This window comes from Pomacea canaliculata, linkage group LG7 (genome assembly GCF_003073045.1).
Source record: "Pomacea canaliculata isolate SZHN2017 linkage group LG7, ASM307304v1, whole genome shotgun sequence".
In the NCBI taxonomy this organism is placed as follows: domain Eukaryota; kingdom Metazoa; phylum Mollusca; class Gastropoda; order Architaenioglossa; family Ampullariidae; genus Pomacea; species Pomacea canaliculata.
Genome location: NC_037596.1, coordinates 14,050,205 through 14,068,540, shown reverse-complemented (window position 1 = coordinate 14,068,540; position 18,336 = coordinate 14,050,205). Strand labels below are relative to the sequence as shown.

Genomic DNA, 18,336 nt, shown 5'->3' with positions numbered 1-18,336 from the left:
TTTTATTTCGGCTTTGTGAGGAAAAAAGACTTTTTATTGAACACACTGTGTCTACTTTAATACCAATAAGTCCAAATTAGTCTCAGCAGCATATATACACAGTATTGCCGTGCTTCTATGTCGTAAACACAACTCCTTCCAAAGCTCTTTCCCTTCTAGAAGCCAAAGAGCAAATTTAAACATTTTTTTCTTTTGCCATTGGCCAATAAGTCCGTAAATAAAAACAAAAACCTGAGAGAGAGTTGGGGGGATTAGAGTATTAAGGTTCAGCAAGTGCATGTAATCTCTGGCCTGTTAGTAATCGGATCCACTTCGCTTGGTGACCAGTCGACCTCGTGCGAGGTTCAAACATCGGAGGTACAACAGGGTCACGCACTCGTTTCAGCGCTGACACGCATTAATTCAGTCAAATAAACGAAAGGTTAAGAGTAAGTCCTTTGTAACAAATCATTTGATCTACCTGTAAAATATTTACACGCATCACGACAACGACAGGTCGCATCTCATCGGTATGAGAGATAAAGTGTGAGAATTTCGAAAATACTCAATGAGTTTTGTATCGGAGATTACTCCCTCCCTACCCCTCCGACCTCACAATTTTTACAATTATAACCTTCTTTTGATCAGTCTCACACACATTCTCATCAATTGTTTATGAAAATTGCTTTCTTTCGCTATGTTTATTGTTATTGTCAGTTGTTTATTGAAACCGTTGTCTTTCGATATTTTAAAGAACATTTTCAGATGTTCCTGGAATTTGTTCTCAGCAAGAATGTTACTGTAGTTGTCGGTGAAGCAGACGTTGGCGATGAACCTCTCTAAGACTAGTTTCACATCTGTTCTCACGATTCCCTAGTGTATCGGCTTCTCGCACCATTGCACAATTCTTACCGCTCCCGCTACGCTTACGCGAGCTTGCTTAATCTCTCTCTCGGTGGTGGAGTTCATGACAGTTCGTCAGAAATCCCTTATGCCCTCGGCGGGAATCATTTACGAGGACATTGCTTTGTATTTTTGTGTTTGTTTTGTTTTCTTTGTGTACGATCACTCCCACCCACACGGCAGCACTCTTATTCGGGTAGGTCAGAGGTTATAACAAACTGATTAATCTTGATTCAAGCTGGTTTGCAAGGATATGACATTGAAACTTCCTCTAATTTTGAAGCAAATCTTTAAAGATGTCAGAGTATAAATCACGAATCATGTCAGAAATTAATGTGTAGAAAATGAAACTGGTTGTATATAAAAGAGGGATAAAAAACAAGAATAAGAGGAAGCAGACGGGAAAAAGATAATAAATAAAGAGAAAAAAGAAAAGAAAAAGAAGTGACTACACAGAAGACATTGAAGAAAATTGAAAGGGAATTAATCATGTAATGAAAACTATAAAAATGAGCTAAATGTATCCCTGTTAGTTGATCACGATGGCGATGACATTAGTATAGTTATTCATCATGTGTTACTAGGAGAAGACACAGGTAGTTCCCTCACAAGTCAGTCACTGGGAGGTGTGACTTTTCTCGGCATTTTCTCCTGTCGCTTTTCCTCTTTTACCTGTCCTTACCTAACTCTCTCATGTAGCTCTTCTTGAAGGTGTTTAATTTTGATTTTATGTTGAAACCTGTTGGAGTAATTCCAGGTAAGTTTGTGTGCTAGGAGATTTGGATGGGTAGAGACATGTTGCTTGACATATGGGCAACAACAAGTTTGTTAACACGCTGAATGTCTAGGTAACTACAGATGTGTTTATATCTTAAGAAGGCGAAAACATGTTCATGTGTTGCTTCTATGGGCATGGTTGTTCATGCGATGTCCATCTATACGGATATAAACATGTTCATATAAACTCTGTGTTTGGAAGTTCATGCGCTAGGTGCCTACAGATGTCTCGTGTGTTAGTCGCTAGGTGATGACAGACCCATTTGGATGCTGGGTATCAGGGTGATGACAGATTTCTGAATAGTATGCCGAGTATCTAGACGGCTGTGTTCATAATGTGGCTTTCTACTAATAAGAAATGTGATCATACCGTAGTTGTTTGGTGGGCAGCGGCAAGCATCTGCTTAATACAGTTGACTGGAAAATCTTACGAAGTCCCCATTGTGTCTGCAGAAAAGTGAAAATATTCCGTAAAGACAATAGTAAACAGCACAGAGAAAGTAATAAAGGACACATAATCAAAGAGCGAGAGATAGAGAGACAAAAAATGAACGAACGAAAAAGAAATAGCCTCCAAAAAGAGAAAAAGCAAACGAGTAAATAAAATGAACAATTTAATGAACTAATGAAACAAACACAAACTAGTAAGAAAAGGGTGGATAGACACAAAAATGAATAAAAGAGAAATAAAACCATGTAAAGCAAAGAACGGAAAGGAAAAATGGGAGTTCCGAGAACAATGAGGAGTAAACATATCTTGACTAAACAACAAAACTCTTCAGCTGTTCCCGTTCACAGCCCTGGTATCTTACTGTAATCTTGGTTGTCCATCATTTGTTTTCGATCACTTACTGCTTCACATTATTCCCAAACTTTAAGCCTACTCATCTAGCCAGTATCTACTCGTGAAGCAAGTTAAATGACTAGAGGGGAGCAAACATTTTTCCTAACGACTTAGTAGAGCTCAATGCATGATGAATGTTGTTTTCCTCTTCTGTTCGCGAGATACACACCTACAAACATCTCCATATACAGCAAGAGGTGGAAATCGTGGCTTCATACTAGTCTAAATAACATATAGTCCCAGCACTCCAGGTGGCAGATGCCTTGACTAACATGAACCTATCCATGTGCAATGCTAATGTCTGTGTTGCTGACTTTGACCTTTACCCTGTTGCTCAATTATCTGATGATTGAGTGGATGGAACCGGAGGACAAATATGTACCGGGGGGACTGCACCAAGTCTGTAAAAGAAGAGGTCTTCCCTCCATCTGCCCTGCTCCAAACCATGATCTTTGATCCCGATCACATCTTTACACCTTCATACATCTTCCCTCCCTTACCAGCGGATAAAAATACTCAAAACCATAAAATGACAATGATTAGAGAATCTCCAATGGGGTAAATAGTGTCCTGAGGAGAAATAGATAGTAGGATCCATTTATTCCTGCTACTGGAAAAGGGCAAAGGCTGCCCTCATGGCGGTTATACCGAATACAATCTCAAGGTTCTTTTGCTCATTATTGCCTCTAATTTTATCCATAAAGCAAATGTGGGAATAGCCCTGCACGTACAAGTTCTAATGGAGTGATTGTGGAAGTCACGTGGATTCAATGAACAAAAGGAAAAAAGAAAAAACTAGTCTCGTGTTTCTCAAATGTCAGCTCTAGTCGAGGGCGGTTGTTGTCACTGAAGAATGTCGTCCTGAGAATCGCTGCGTTGCTGGGTAACGGTAAGGACTCAGACATTCGAAACGGAGATTAAGAACTGCTTGAAACTTGAATGATAAATAAATCGTTGGGACTGTGTCATTTACAGACAAAAGCGCTAACGGGAGTTCACAGCGGAGATAAAGACAGAGAGAGAGAGAAGTGGGGGAATGAACGACAATGGAAGGTGGTTGAACAGTTTATACCGCTACAAACATTTCGAATTAACAGTGATATAATAAAATCCATTCTTCTTTGGTGAACTTTCCAAGAAACAAAAGCAAAATAAATAATGAATAAATAATGCCTCGTTTCGTACAATGTTTTCGAGTCCAAAGAATTTCAAAGGTAGATGTGTGTGAGGAGGATTTACACCCTTGCCTTACACAAAAGTGTAATGTCTACCCCCCAAACCCCATTTCTCCTTCACAAAACCTTGAACAACTAAACTTAGTTTACTTGTCCCGAACCCAGGTTACTATGTCAGTCCATGGACTGAGTCTCCTTCAGTCTGTCTGTCTGTCTGCATGGCTGTCTCGCTCCCTACCTGTCGTTTCTGTCTCCACCCCTGCTCACTCCTCAGGAACACAACTTCTCTACTTCTCGTTCTTATTGTTTGTTATATTTTAAAGCCCCGGCCGATAAGAAAGTATTGTGTAAGTTTGCCCATTCATCTCCATACATTACAGGTGAGCAAGTTCCTCTGTAGCTCCTCGTCTAAAAACATTTCCGTAATAACCAGGTGTAGAAGCTTACCTCCACACGATGAGCCAGTGTAGAATGAAGTGTTGACATTACGACAGCCTCGTCTAGACACTGTATTTTAAGGCTAAGCATTCGTCATACCAGTCATCAGCCTTGACCTCAACTTTGTGTGTAAGAGTCACCTTACACTTGGCTGTACAATTACTGCTTTTAAATCCTGAGATAAGAAAATGTGGGACTTGCTGGCAGACTTTCTTTGTCTGTGTGTTTGTGTGTGTGTGTGTCTGTGTGAGTATGTTTGTGTGTGTGAGAGAGAAAGAAAGAGGCAGCTTTCTATGTTTAAATTATCCATTGGAATTAATTAAGATAACCATTGTCCTTGTCAGTGATTCTGTTACCTGGACGTTTACACCTGGAGGTAGGTGGTTCAATGATTATTACTCCTCGCACCAATCAACATAAGTTGTCAAGAGTTGTAATTATGGTCAATGATAGTCCGCCTGCTCACCTTCCACAGATTCATGACACTGTCCATCCTTACTGTTTGTTCCCTCATTCCTCTTTGTGTTTCCTATGTTTGTATGTTACTACATAATTATTTCTCCTTCCGTTCTTCGTATTCTGTCCCTGTCTCCTACTTGTCTCAATCGCTGAGAGTATACGTTCGTGCTCGATGAATACACGTTGCTTTTTATTATTATTATTATTATTATTATTATTATTATTATTATTATTATTAAAGATGACGGAGAGACAAAGTATACCTTCAGGAAAGTAGGTTCGAGATGCAGAGAAAATTCTGGGACCAAAAGGGGAGGGGAAACAAAGAAGAAAAAAGTCAGAAGACAGAAAAAAGACAGAAGGAAAGAAAGGTGTCAACATATTACTAAAACACAAATTCACATATGTGTGCGGGTACTTAAATGGAAATCAATCGCCCGTGCGTCGTTCAATCTGCTGAAAGGGAAGGTTTGCAAGAGAGACAGACATAAATTATGTTAATGAGCACCACGCGTCTACCTTCTGTGAGTCTTTCTTTCTCTCTCAAGCTTTTGTGCCTGTGCACGTGTGTGCGTGATGCTGCAGTGTCACAGCGAGGACACGATGTTTGAGCACGTGATAGTCTCCACCCGACCCTGTTCACATTATTTTTGCAGACCTACACCCCTTTCCCCTCCCGCTCTCCATGTGAGATGTTTTCTGAAAATTTTAGTCGATTGTCCGATCCTAGTTCGAACGTCCTTTCAAAACAAATAAACAAAAAAACTACAAAACAAAGCACAACAAAACAACAACAAAACAGAACACAAACTAGTAAAAAAAACCAACAACAACAAAGAAACCAGCTGCTCTCAAATTTCTCTGGGTCGGAGAAAATAGTTATGAAAGCGCAATGGTGTCTGAGAGGAGAAAAAGTGAACAAACCCGATGCTGAGGGCGGTCAGGGTTGTTTAGAATCAGAATGTATGTTGGTCTACAATCTGTTCTCGACCTCGTTGCCTTAGAGAGTTGGAGAAAAGCTGTAGTTGGCATGTTTGCTACTTGCAAGACTCATACAACCTTCTCTTTAAATGATGAAGTGACTTGCAACGGTTTTGTGAGCAACCCCTACCCCCATCTCAGTTCTCTGTACCCGGGTCTCCCATTACATTGTCTATATTTGTCTTAATTAGTCATCAGTACTATTGTTTATCCTTCCGTTCTTCGTATGTTGTCCAGGTCTCGTTCTTGTCTCAAGCGGCAAGAGCATTCTTACGAGCATGAGTATGCGCTATACATAAATCACTCATTATTGTTATTATTAGTGATTTCTTTTGGCTTTTATGCACGTGGGGCATATATTATATTGAAATGTTCATGGCTTGGTCTGAGGATCGGGGTTTATTAGTCAAGCTTCTGTCGCTGGTGTATGTCGGACAGGATGATGCAGCATGGTGCAACGAGTCGTCTGAAACACGGAGCGAGTCTGTAACACCTGCTCTTTGCTACCCTTAGTCTTTAGTGCGCAGAGTAGAGGGGAATGGGAGGTTAATGAAACTTTTGTCTATATTGTAGCAAAACAATAAATAAATAAAAGGACGAGACCATTCCTACGACGACGATCTGACAAAGACACGGACACGTTTCCCAGCATTCTCCACCACCACCATCCTCAACATCCTAGTGGTCCCTCCATGAAGGTCTCAATCGGTGACAGGTCGCAAGCTTCTCCTCAAAAGTATTTCCAAGAACTTTCCAGATAAAATCGAAGTATGTTGCACACCCGTTATCTACCGCTGTCATTTATAGAGGACAGTTATATACAGGTTCTTTTATCTCCGGTCCTCCTATTGTCAAATTTCGAGGACAGGCTGTATATACGCACATAAAATATAATGACATACATGTCTAACTTGTGTGTGTGTGTTCCGGAGACTCCAAACTACATTCACTGTGTATGTTATGTAATAAACCGAGACTGGAGAAGCCAATAGTTTTAAATGTACTCTGACCTTTGTTCATCGTAATGCTTGTAGGTTTGTACACCGATGATAGACTGGTTTACATCCACTCATACTTTGTAAAGCAATACTATAATGAACCTCAGGGGTGAGTAGGAGGGGCGGAGGTAGCTTGTCTTCTGGAAGACATTCAAGAGGGATAACCAAGCGCTGAACACTCGGTTTATTGTCTCTGAGGAACCCACAAATCACCAACTGGAATCGTCTTTTCCCATCTTTCTTTACATCTCATCCTCTAATCTTACATTCAGTCCTCGTTTTATTTTCACTTCGTTCTATCAAACGACGGCTATCGCCTCAGGGCACGTGACTTGTTTCCTCTGATATTCACAGACTTTTATTCCAGCGCACGAAATTTAGAATTAAAAGGTCTGGATAGGGTAGTTCCTAACATTTACCTTTTATATGTATATACGGTATCCAAAGGTAGCCATCAAATAAACAAGAAAATTTCAAAATATTTATCATGAAACAAAAAGTATATTTATTTATTCTTAGCGCATGAAGAGAATATAATATCTACTTAATTATATCTATTCTACATTAAGGTCTTGAATATTCCACGAACAGGTATATATATAATTATAAAAGTAAGAAGCAAGTAAATATCATGTTCTTCCTGTAATGTTAAAATATTTCTTGTTCTGTGCGTTTTTTTAAAGATGGAAATGAATCTGCAAGCACTTGTGATGGTATATCAAAGCTCACTGATTGATGTTTTCGAAAATGATTTGTACGTTTATCTTAAACAAATGGCCGCCTTTCTGATCAACAGAAAAGTGTGATACTCCCCCGAACAATCATGCAGATAAGTAATTGGATTTCGCCAAAACTACAGCATCAGAATCCGCAAGAAATTAAATATTTGTGTAATATTGTAACTTAATCCTAGTTAAAAGTGGTTGTTAATGAATGGAGAATAAATGAGAGTGAGAGAGAGAAACAGATATATAGAAACAGATGTGTGTGTTTAAAAATATATAGAGAGAAACAGAAATATTTACAGATATATTCAGAAACAGAGAAAATTACATAAACAGAATATATATATATAGCCAGAAAACTATTTAAACACATACGTAGCGTATGAAAAGAGAAATATATATATAGAGAGAGAGAGAGAAACATTTAATTAGATATAGAGAGAAGAAACAGATAAGTAGAAACAGATGTTACACATAAATAAAGAGCGGAGCAGAAATATAGATAATAAAACATATCTAAAACAAATGTATATACATGTAGAATCGAGAGAAAGATATGTGTATATATAGAGAGAAATATATATATATGTATTGAGAGAGAAATCCAAATGGTTATCTAAGGATAATGCTGTCGGACAGACACCAGACAGACAATATCTGAATGTCACGTGGCTAGAGGGATAATAAACTAAACATCAGCTTTTATCATCGACTGTTCACTCTTGTTACTAAGCAACAAGTGGAAATTCCCGCTGCTGATGATTTTCGATATGACAGTTTTTATTTCATTTTTCTCTCGTACTAATTTCCATTCTCAACCTTTTAAAAGGTCTGTCAGATTGGGTGTCATACCTCTGAAACCTAATCCAACTGGTTGAAATAGTAATGATATGCGATTTTTCAATCACACCATCTCACAGTCACAATATCATAAAAAACATGTTAACCTTCAGAAATACCAGCAAAACCAAAGTCGGAGTTTTGTTTCAAATTATTTCAGACTGGCAAACCCCCTAACCGTCAGTAGAGAATGAAAGCAGTTTTGGGAATTTGGCAGAGTTTACTTTCAGAATTTTTTGGTAAAGTTTCAGCAGCAGCCAAACATATTCCAGACCAGCAAGAAATTAATGATCCCATTAAGAGAAGCTTGAATCCATTTCCAATCACATTTGTTTGAAAAATAAATCGTAATAACCAGTAACTCGTTACTAAGTTGTTTGTATAAAGGAGATTGCGAACAATTTGTGCAATTTGTTTGAAATAGGAAAACAGCCTTGAAACCATGCAGATGGCTAACACAAACATTGAAATAATTGAAGGTAAATTCTAAGTCTCAACTAATTTAAAAAAATTGAAAGTAAAAGATCCCTGGTTGTGCAGTCTCTTCAAGCGGGAAATACAGTTACACAGGACACCCTTTCCACATATTGAGACTGATTTTTTCTTTCTTTCTCATTTAATATTGTAAGTAGTAACGAAAATATCGTTACTTCTTTATTCTTACAGATTAGTAGGATCCTGAAGTCCTCAGCTCGCTTTTTACAAGAACGATGAAGCCGCCATTAAGTCCTGTTGTAGGAATGATTGTAAAGTTGGATGCATGTTAATGTTGTATGAAGTTTGATGTGTATTTTGTCAACTTCCACAACTTCCACAACGCAGTTTGGCTGTTTACAGAATAAACAAACTGTAAAGACAGTAAACCGTGGGTCGTCGACGAGCGAAGATGTTACAGACCGCAATTATCTCGGAGACATGTTTTTAGCAAGGTAGTGTCTGTTTTCTCCTCCATTTTTGTCTTTTCTTTCCCTGACTCTTAATCTCGTCAGGTACCCGTTCAGCAGCTGGGTTAACTGGATGGAGTACCCGGGGCCAAGCGGGTGTCCAAGTGGCTAGTGGGTTCGTTTACGGGGTCCCGGTGAGCTAAGCCCTCACTTGTGACATAACAGCTAAGTGCCACACCAAACATGAAATATTCATCCACATTCGGAAAAAAGTACTTTCACTGAACAATAACCAGCTACTAGAAAAAAATTGATCTTCACCAGTTCTTTGAAGCTACATAAATCCATTAAAATGAACGGTCTATTATATCTATGAACCATTTATACAAGAATATATTTTTCCAGCTATATTCTACGTAAATGAAAAATAAGTATCTTCAATAGAAAGATAGAAAATCATTAATAATTATGCATTCAATGAAACCAATAAATAATGTTCACTTAATGAAGAAAATTACTCAGTCAAAGAAATTTGTATTACGATACATTAGATACTACTTAAATATTATTCCTGCAATTTATTTAGGTCTAATGAACTCGATGAAACACACACACACTTTTACTCAATCTTACACCAACAGATATTACACACGCGTGTGTGTCTCTCTCTCTGTTGTTGTTGTTTACGGAACACATTCTTAATACAACGAAAAAAATAATTCATATATTTTATATTAGCTACCGGATGACATCTGAGTAAGTAACTTTAATAATACTGTTATTTATGAATATAAACCTCTACGACCGCCAAAGCTGCAACAGTGAAGATGAAATAAACTGCCAAACAGTTGACAAACCACTAACTCGCCAACTGCTGGCAGACGACCGCGTGTCAATAATAAACATTATTGTTATTGTTGTTGTTTTTGAAAGTTAATGATTTACATGTCAACGATTCAAGTTAACCAAGGAAATAACAGCCCCAACAACCATCGTGTCAAGGGGCACAGGTCGTTCTTAAGACAATGTGGATGGCGACTCGTTTAGTTTTGTTTCCAAGTGTAAAATCATTTGCCGAGGGTTGGCGTGGCCAGAGAAACGGAAGCTGAAGAGTTCTCACCTCACAAGCACATACCTGTTGCTTGGAGAAAAGGTTTGCTGTTCCGTAGATGGAAATTCCGGTGCAGGTGGTCAGCGAGGAAACGTCGCTGCCTTCCAAGATGGCGGCCGTGGCTTGTGTGCGCAGTCGCAGTGCGCGACAGGGAACCAACCATATCGGGAGGGCGATACACGGTGGAGGGGTAGCGAGATGGAGCGACACTACAGGCTGTATGTTCCACCCTGGCACGAAACGACCTCACTAACCCTGACCATCACAGTTTCTTCCTTTTCCTGTCCTTTTTTCATTTTTGTACAAGGTGTTTGATTACCGAGATCAAGGAGTATGTTGTTTCCTTTTATCCTCCTTCTTTCGTGCATTGTTAAGGTTCTGCAACCGATACTGAAAAAAAATCGGCTTGGTCATCCCAGATTTTCGGTTCACCTGTCAAGGAGGACAACTTCAATGCAGGTTTATATAGTTTCCTGTCACCAGAGGTTTTAGTGTCTGAGTGATGGACAGACGACAGTCACTTATTAGCAAACCTGATGATGTTGCTTCTGTCCATCCTGCCACTGCTTCTGTTCCGATCATAATGCAGATATCTGCTGTGGAACTACCATCTGTGGAAAAGGTTGCCCACAAAAACACAAAGTACTGAGCTTAGATGACTTGAACGAAATCCATTCCATGTTGAATGACATGGACACAGCCTTTAGTGCCAGACTCGGTTCAAATTCCTGTTTAAAATCAAGAAAATTGTGTAAAAAAAAATCCCGCTGGTGCTGCAATAGTCGAAGATCTGTTCATTTGTGTTCCTGTTTGGTCCGAAGCCAGACTATTTTTCTGCTAGTAATTCCTCAGTGATGCAATTTTGAGTTACTTTTAGTATCACTTTCCATCTGACTGCTTGAAATGATGTTAAGCATTTTTTTTCTTCATCTGCTAATTATACTGATCGCTGCAATGGTCAGTCCATCCGCTCAGTACATCGGCGAGTTCTGTGAGAAAATGTCCATTGCCATCTTTAATGATTGAAGTATTGGTCAGGGTTTTTAGTATTTGGTAGGCCTTTGTTGTCACCTTGTTCATTCTTTTCTTTCTGGTTCTATATCCAGTTCTCTGTAGTTGTATTTGTCCTTTTCCTAATGTCACAATTTTCTGTTTTGTATCTGAAAACTGCATTTCTCTCTCTCTCTCCAAGACCCTCTTTGGTAACAGAGATCAATGATATCATTCGTGCCCCAGGGTTGTTTCATATTTTTTGTGTCGCTCTAACATTCTTCGACCATCTTTGTCATTCGGGGAAAAGAAGAGGTGGACAAACATTCAAGCAGTTTTGTTTCTTGTTGGCTGCTCTAGCTCTACCGTCCAGAGTTTCCTCTACCTAATTTTATTTTAACTTTGAACTTGAATTTTAGTTTGCTATATCAAAGATTATTTATATTAAAAATCGTTATATTGAGGCTTTTTTTATATTATCTACTCAAAAGGTTTCATTTTTTTAGGCAAAAAAAAAGTAATCAAAATTCGTTTTATCGAGTTTCTACCTGCCTATGTTAAAGGAGTGATTACCTAATACGAAAGAGAAATAATATTTACTGAAATGCAATGAGATTAAAATTGCGTGAAGGGCACGTGAATCTTATGTTTGAATAGCCACACCTTACCTTTCTCATGGTTAATATTTTCAACAATTAATTCACAGTCTTATAAAAACAGTGTATATTTCTGACAAATTTCACATTCCATACTTTGCACAAACCGAACCTGATACTAAAAAAATGCTAAAAGAAAGATATTTTCATAATTCTCCTCTATGTGTTGCAGCCTGCTAGTACAGTGGATGAATTGTCGTTTGTCGTTTTCAAGTGATGTCATCCATTTTTGTGGGCTGCTTGTACCCCAACACAAAGAGTTTGTTCAGCGTTGGTTAGTCACAAGAGAATGTCAACAAACAACAATGCTGGTAGATAAACTCTAGATAAGAGGACCTATCTTCTCTGTCCTTGTCAGTCATCGCTTTGGGCGTGTGTGGTTTATTCTGTGTCGGTATGGTTATGACAGGATTATCTTAGAAGGATGTTTCGTTCTTATATCCAGGAGGTCTGTGTTCATTTCCAAAGCAGTCTTCATGTTCATGAAGGATCAGATATTAGCTCAGTTGCCGAGATTTCCAAAGACTAGGACATGGGGCCTGTATCTTGCTAAATAGGTAAGACACTCGTCCCTATCAACATGCTGATAGTAAGAATTGAAAAACAAGCAACAATAAACAAACCAAGAAGGAAATATATGTGAAAACTATGTCGGAGAGTCAACGGAATGCAAAAAAAGTATAATTAATACAGTGAATATTACTGCATATGTACTTTATGTTGAGATAGGATATTCAGTGAGATGTGGCCGAATAAAGACATGCAAGATTATGTGACCAGACTTCATCTGAAATCTTTCCATTAATGAAAAAATGTTGAAGATGAGCCGAACGTTTTATTCTACACATGACTTCTTACAATTTGTCTTTAGAATGGTTCTCATTATGTCTGATTAATGGTGTGACACAGAGCAACCTGAACTATCAATGTCAGGATATACCCCATGACTGTCAGTGCTAGCTGAACTTTCATAGAACTTTGATGCAGTTTAGGCATTGTTCTCTTTTTTTCCTTAAGTGGATCAACATTATTTTGTTTTTGCCTCATATCTAAGTCTAATGTCGAGTGTCAACGTGTAGTCAATTGTTGACACGGACGTAACGGAAACAAACAAATAAACAAAGCGATAGCAACCACAGACATGTGTGAAAACAATAGGATAGCAATACCTCGGACAGTGTGTCGTTGCTAATGAGTGTATCATATGGTGACAAACGACCCCCTGTCCTTGTTCAGGCAGGTTGGGACAATGCTTTGTTCTGTGTGTGCTTTGTCTGGCTGTTATTTACTTACTTTAATGGGTACTTACAATAAATAGATACTTACAATACTGGTAGACTCCTGTTCTGTGTGGGTACTTGAAATAATGGTATATCCTAGTTTGACTCAGATACTGGAAATAATTGTATATACTAGTTTAACTCAGATATGTACAGCAATTGTCTGGCAGTTTATTTCAATCTTTGCTGACCTGGTATATCGACAGATATTTTGCAATACTAATATACCCCAGTATAATTCATATGACTGTAAGACTAATAGTGCATCCCATTTCAACTCATATACTCCAAATATTTATACATCCCTGTGTAATTAAGATAATTGCAAGACTGATATAGTACAAGCCATTTTAACTCAGTTACTCCTAATCCGGAGATATATATATATATATCCCCAGTTTACATACTTGCACTGATTGTATTCCCCAGATAACCTCAGAAACATTTAATCCTGATAAATCCCAGTTCAATTCCGATACCTGATATAATAAGTCTCAGATTCATATATTTGCAATAATAATATATTGCAACTCAGTCCACACACTTGCAATATTGACGAGTCCCGCCGTCACATAGCCAAGTCGACTGCGCATGCGCTGTGAGAAGTTACGGAAGTTACACCTGGAGCGCGATTTCAGATGCAAGGATTTATTGTCACGTGACTTGTCAGTTTTATTCGTTCTTGCTGATTGATCTGCCCACTGGCACGGTCAGTTCATTGCACAATTCATTTCATTGTTTCTCCGTTGTAAATCTTTAAAATAAATGTAAAAAAAAGAAAGAAAGTTTCTGGTTGGCTTGCTTTCTCTGGTGGAAGCCATTTCACTCTTATTTATTTATTTTTGGATTAGCTGAAGACAAAAGATCTGAGAGACTGAGAAACACATTCAAACTTTGAACGCGGGCAGGATTATTTTTGAAGGAAAAATGAACTGCTGCTGGTGGCAGATTTTTAAGTTTTAATTTTGCAAACGAAACAAAACTTTACCTTTCACTGCTCCTTGTGTTATGGAGTGGGAGATGGGTGAAGCCACACTACATAACTGTTTTTAGAAAATTACATCAAAAGTTGAAATATTGAAATAGACAACTTCAGAAAGTTTCTCTCCTGACTTTCATACAAGCAGCATAAAACCGCTTAAAAAAACAGGCAGAAAATAATATTACTGGGGAGAAAAAAAACTGCCGAGATGTTTCAATAAACTCTCTGAAAGTTTATCAGAATATATGACAACTCTTGGGTTTGACAGTCAGTTAATACAAAGAAACATAGAAAACACAATGATGATTTCAGAGACATCACACACAAAAATTATTTTGAATATTCTGTTATGATAGGATTACTGAATACATTACCATTACTAATGGCGATTGCTATACTGGGGAAGTGTGTCTTCGTTAATACTGTTTGGTGTTACTTGATGAGGATGTATATTTGAAGAAAACAGTCCTTCTACTCGTTCATGCCTTGCCATTAGTTAAAATAGTTCCTTTTTCCTGTACTTTTATACTATTTAGCATGGAGTACATGCCTTTGCATACAACACCCACCCATGTAAAAAAATTCCACTGTGTCTTGTAAGTGTAAAATGTTTTCTTTCTATCTTTTATCATGAATGATATTAGTTATGCGCCTTCCTCATATCACATTTTTTTCTTCTTAAATAGGTATCTATGCTTCTTTAATGATTATTTATGCTTCATCCTAACTTGCTCATTTCAATTTTAGCCATAATATTAATCACAGAAAAGCTAGTCACAGCAGTTGTAGACTTGAATTTGGTTGGTGAATGGAGATCAGTATTTGAAAATGATAATAATGGTACCCTTCCATGTCCTCGGCTGCGAAGTGAATTTTAGTGGGCACTATAGAGCAGTTTAGTTTTTTTGTAGTCTAGCTTAGTGTATGGATTGTGGAATATAATTTAGTCTACTCTTAGTGCAATGGTAAAGCAGTATCGGATGCAAATTATGATATTATTGTAATGAGTTAGTACATATCAGTAAATTGTTTGGTAGAGCTTTTCTTGCAGGAGTCATCACTGAATTTTGTTTCAGCCTCTCTGCAGGCCTCATGGAAGTTATTAAATTAGTGTTGGACCTTTAAAGTGTCTTCCGCCAAAATTTCCTCTTAATGAAGACCTATGAACATCACTTCGGGAACATTACTCATACTTCCCGGTCAGGGGTAAGTCTGTCTGAAGTATACAGTATCATTCAAGCTAACCCTCAATTTATAACATCATCTGTTGTTTGCATCCATCGTATCATGTCGCCATGATTTTGTTTTGGTTCCCTAGGACAGCAAAACCTCCAGATTGGATATATGAATTTCCTGAAGATTATAGTGTTTTGGATGACTGGTGCTTGTTCTCCTCGCCATTACCATTGTTGCCGTGTTTCTAACCGTTGAGTTAGGTGTTATGATGTCAGAACCCGTTCGAGACAGTTCTGTGGTGAGATCGGATGAATCACACCAGACAAGAGAGAAGTAACTTGTCCAATAGACCATGCCATCAACTAACATAGACTATTACAGGCACTTTGAGGGTCTAAATAGTGCGGGCACTAGAGGCACTTTCAGGCACTTGGTGCAGTAAGCAGGGAGGAGATTACCGGCACCGGAGACAGTAAGGTACGCGAGTCCATAACGGTTTGTCGCGTGCCAAGGGACAAGATGACATGACCCCAAAGTCATCCTGACCTCTGCAGGAAGTGAGCAGCACTCTAGCCCTGCAGCGGGCTAAGATTCTGAATCGTGTTAGCATTTTTATCGTCCCCTACACCACACTAGCCTTTCTACATGAAAATCTGGGACAACACATCGACATTACAATAGAAGGATATCATCGCGTGAGGCCATCTGTCAAACTTTGTGGGCTCCCCTGTCTTGAAACACAAGATTGGGACAAGGATTTATAGAAACCTAAACCATCATACAGACAGCAGACTTTACCAGCCAACCACATATTCAAATCAATCACAAAAAACCAAAAACAAAACAAAGAAACACACAACACAACAAACAAGAAATCCCAGGTCAGAAGTTACCAAATTTATATGACCGCTTCTCTTCAGAATACTTAAATCTTTGTAATACTATAAAGGATTATTGCATGTATGTTTTTGTTTGGTTTTTTTTTTTTTTTACTCTTTATGGTTCCAAAACTATTTAGCTGTTATATTCTATTACAAAGGGCTCTCAAAACTATAGTAAGAAGTATTGCACGTGCATCGCAGAAGACCCTTTGCTTCAACACGTAGCTGGCAATATGAAAGGTTAAGAAGGATAGTCTACCAGCTTAAATGAACATTTATTTTCACTTAGGATTTAAAACTGTCTTTAAGTAACAATTAAAACATCTATTTGTAAGGGTTTCCATAGCCTCTTGCCAAGCGATGCACTCCTCTTTAAAAATGAAAGTGCAAAAGATACACAGCCGGATTTTCTCAGCGGAAGTAGAACCCTATAATCAGAGGAAATTCAGATGAAAGTTTTGTAACCTGACTCATAGTAGGCCTTTAAAACGCCCGTGTTTCCTGTAAATCCCAAGTTCTAACCCTAGAGAAGTAGCAGTAAAGCATTTTAGTGGTAATTACTCTCAAGAACCGCAATTTCGGACATTCGTTTCAAATGAAGAAAAAACGGATAAATAAATTTAAGCAAGGCTTTAAAAGTCAGCACCTTCTATTTTCAGAACACTTTCAAATGTAAACTGAAAACAAACGATGACAGCATTCTTTAAAAATTTGAAACAAAAATAAAAGAAGAAAAAAAAATCAGCACATACACAAAGAAGATTGCAGCTGTACTTTAAAGTGATAGGGAGCAGGTGCCGAAGCTCATGGCTGTTCCATGCACTCAGTCAGTTCAGACAGCCAGCTTTTAAAAGATTTGAGGTGACATGGATGGTGTGCAGCACGACTAAAAGCTTTCAACCGTTCTTACCCCGGTGGGTGAGCAAACTGGCGCGCGGTGGGACCCGACCCTTGCTCGCTGCCAAGTTAAAATGGAGAAGCTATAGCTTCGCCCCTCCATGGGATGGAAATGGAAATGAGACAGGGGTAGGTCAGGCGGGGTGGGTGACTCGGGGGGAAAAGGGGGGGGGAAAGTGTTTTTGCAGGTGGCGGGACCAGACGAGCAAGGGGACAGGGAAAGTGCACAGACTTCCTGTGTAGCCGCCTTCTCTCAGCCAATGAAACTTGCCTTGACATGTGGCGAGATCTTCATTTGCATACCAAGTTCCACCCACTTGCACTTTTCTCCACTTTTTTTGGATGCTAGTTTCGCGAACTTATTTATTTTTATTTCACGGCTCTTTTGAGTGCATGTGGCGCTGTAGGCCTTTGACCTAATTACTACCCATGTTTATTTATTTGTTGGTTTTTTTTTTTTTAAAGACATTGTCCGGCATCGTTGTGGGTAAGTAGGTACTGCGTAAGGATACAGTTGTGTTTATGTTTCATCTGTTCCGACTTTTTTTTTTCAGACTCCTTCTAGTCCCTTTAAATACATAAATACATTTCTCTCTCTCTCCCTTAACATCTTTCTTTACACACTCTTTCTCTTTCACTCACTCACACACACGCTCGATCGCGCACACAAACAAGTGCGGAGACGCGCGTGCACAAACCGTTACATTTCGGCGCAGAGTTAATAATGCGCTTGTAATGCACTGGCCTGCGCAATAAATCGCACAACGGTTTCAAAGAAATGCGAAAACAAAGGGAATCAACTTTTCTAAAACAACCTTTGAGAATGAGTACGGTTCGATCATAGTTAACTGATGCCAAAGGTCAAGATTTTCCTCACAATATGCGTCGTACGGATGTGTGCGAATGAAAGAGAGCACAAAAAAGAGGGGAAAGGGGGCAAAGACATATTGGAAAAATAAAATGGTGTGAAGACCTGCTCCGCGATCTGTGACTTTCGCAACAGGTGATCTGTATGTCAAGGTAAGGTCTGCTCATATATGGGCAAAGCGGCGACACGACGAATGGTGTCTGGTGTAGTGCAGTGTCATGGTGTCGTGGTGTCATGGTGTCATGTTTAAAACATACCTTAGAATAAAGCCTTTTGAGTGGCGACCGCTCGAAAACTGGTTGTATATAGCATTGCAGTTACTGCGACTATAAATAAATAAATAAATCTCACTAAAACTTATTCTTTTCCGTTCTCCAAGAATTTCTTCAAGGCTTTGACAGAAGCTGTCCTGGAATCATGAGTTACTGAATCGATATTTTTATTTTTGTGAATTTTCTATCCCCAGACTATCCCCGCGGTGTCGCGGAGGAT

The 18,336-nt window shown here is 38.7% G+C and overlaps 2 long non-coding RNA genes across 3 annotated transcripts in view; one reads left to right on the top strand and one right to left on the bottom strand.

Moving 5' to 3' along the window:
• LOC112569424 overlaps positions 1-10,624 on the bottom strand; it is a 54,462-nt gene extending 43,838 nt beyond the window's left edge. The window contains exons 1-2 of the long non-coding RNA XR_003100427.1: positions 10,139-10,624; positions 2,030-2,106 (exon numbers count right to left, since the gene is read on the bottom strand). This is a non-coding gene — a long non-coding RNA (uncharacterized LOC112569424). The remainder of the gene's footprint in view (positions 1-2,029; positions 2,107-10,138) is intronic.
• The window catches only part of LOC112569422, an 86,431-nt gene that overhangs the window by 49,973 nt on the left and 18,122 nt on the right, over positions 1-18,336 (top strand). The window lies entirely within an intron of this gene.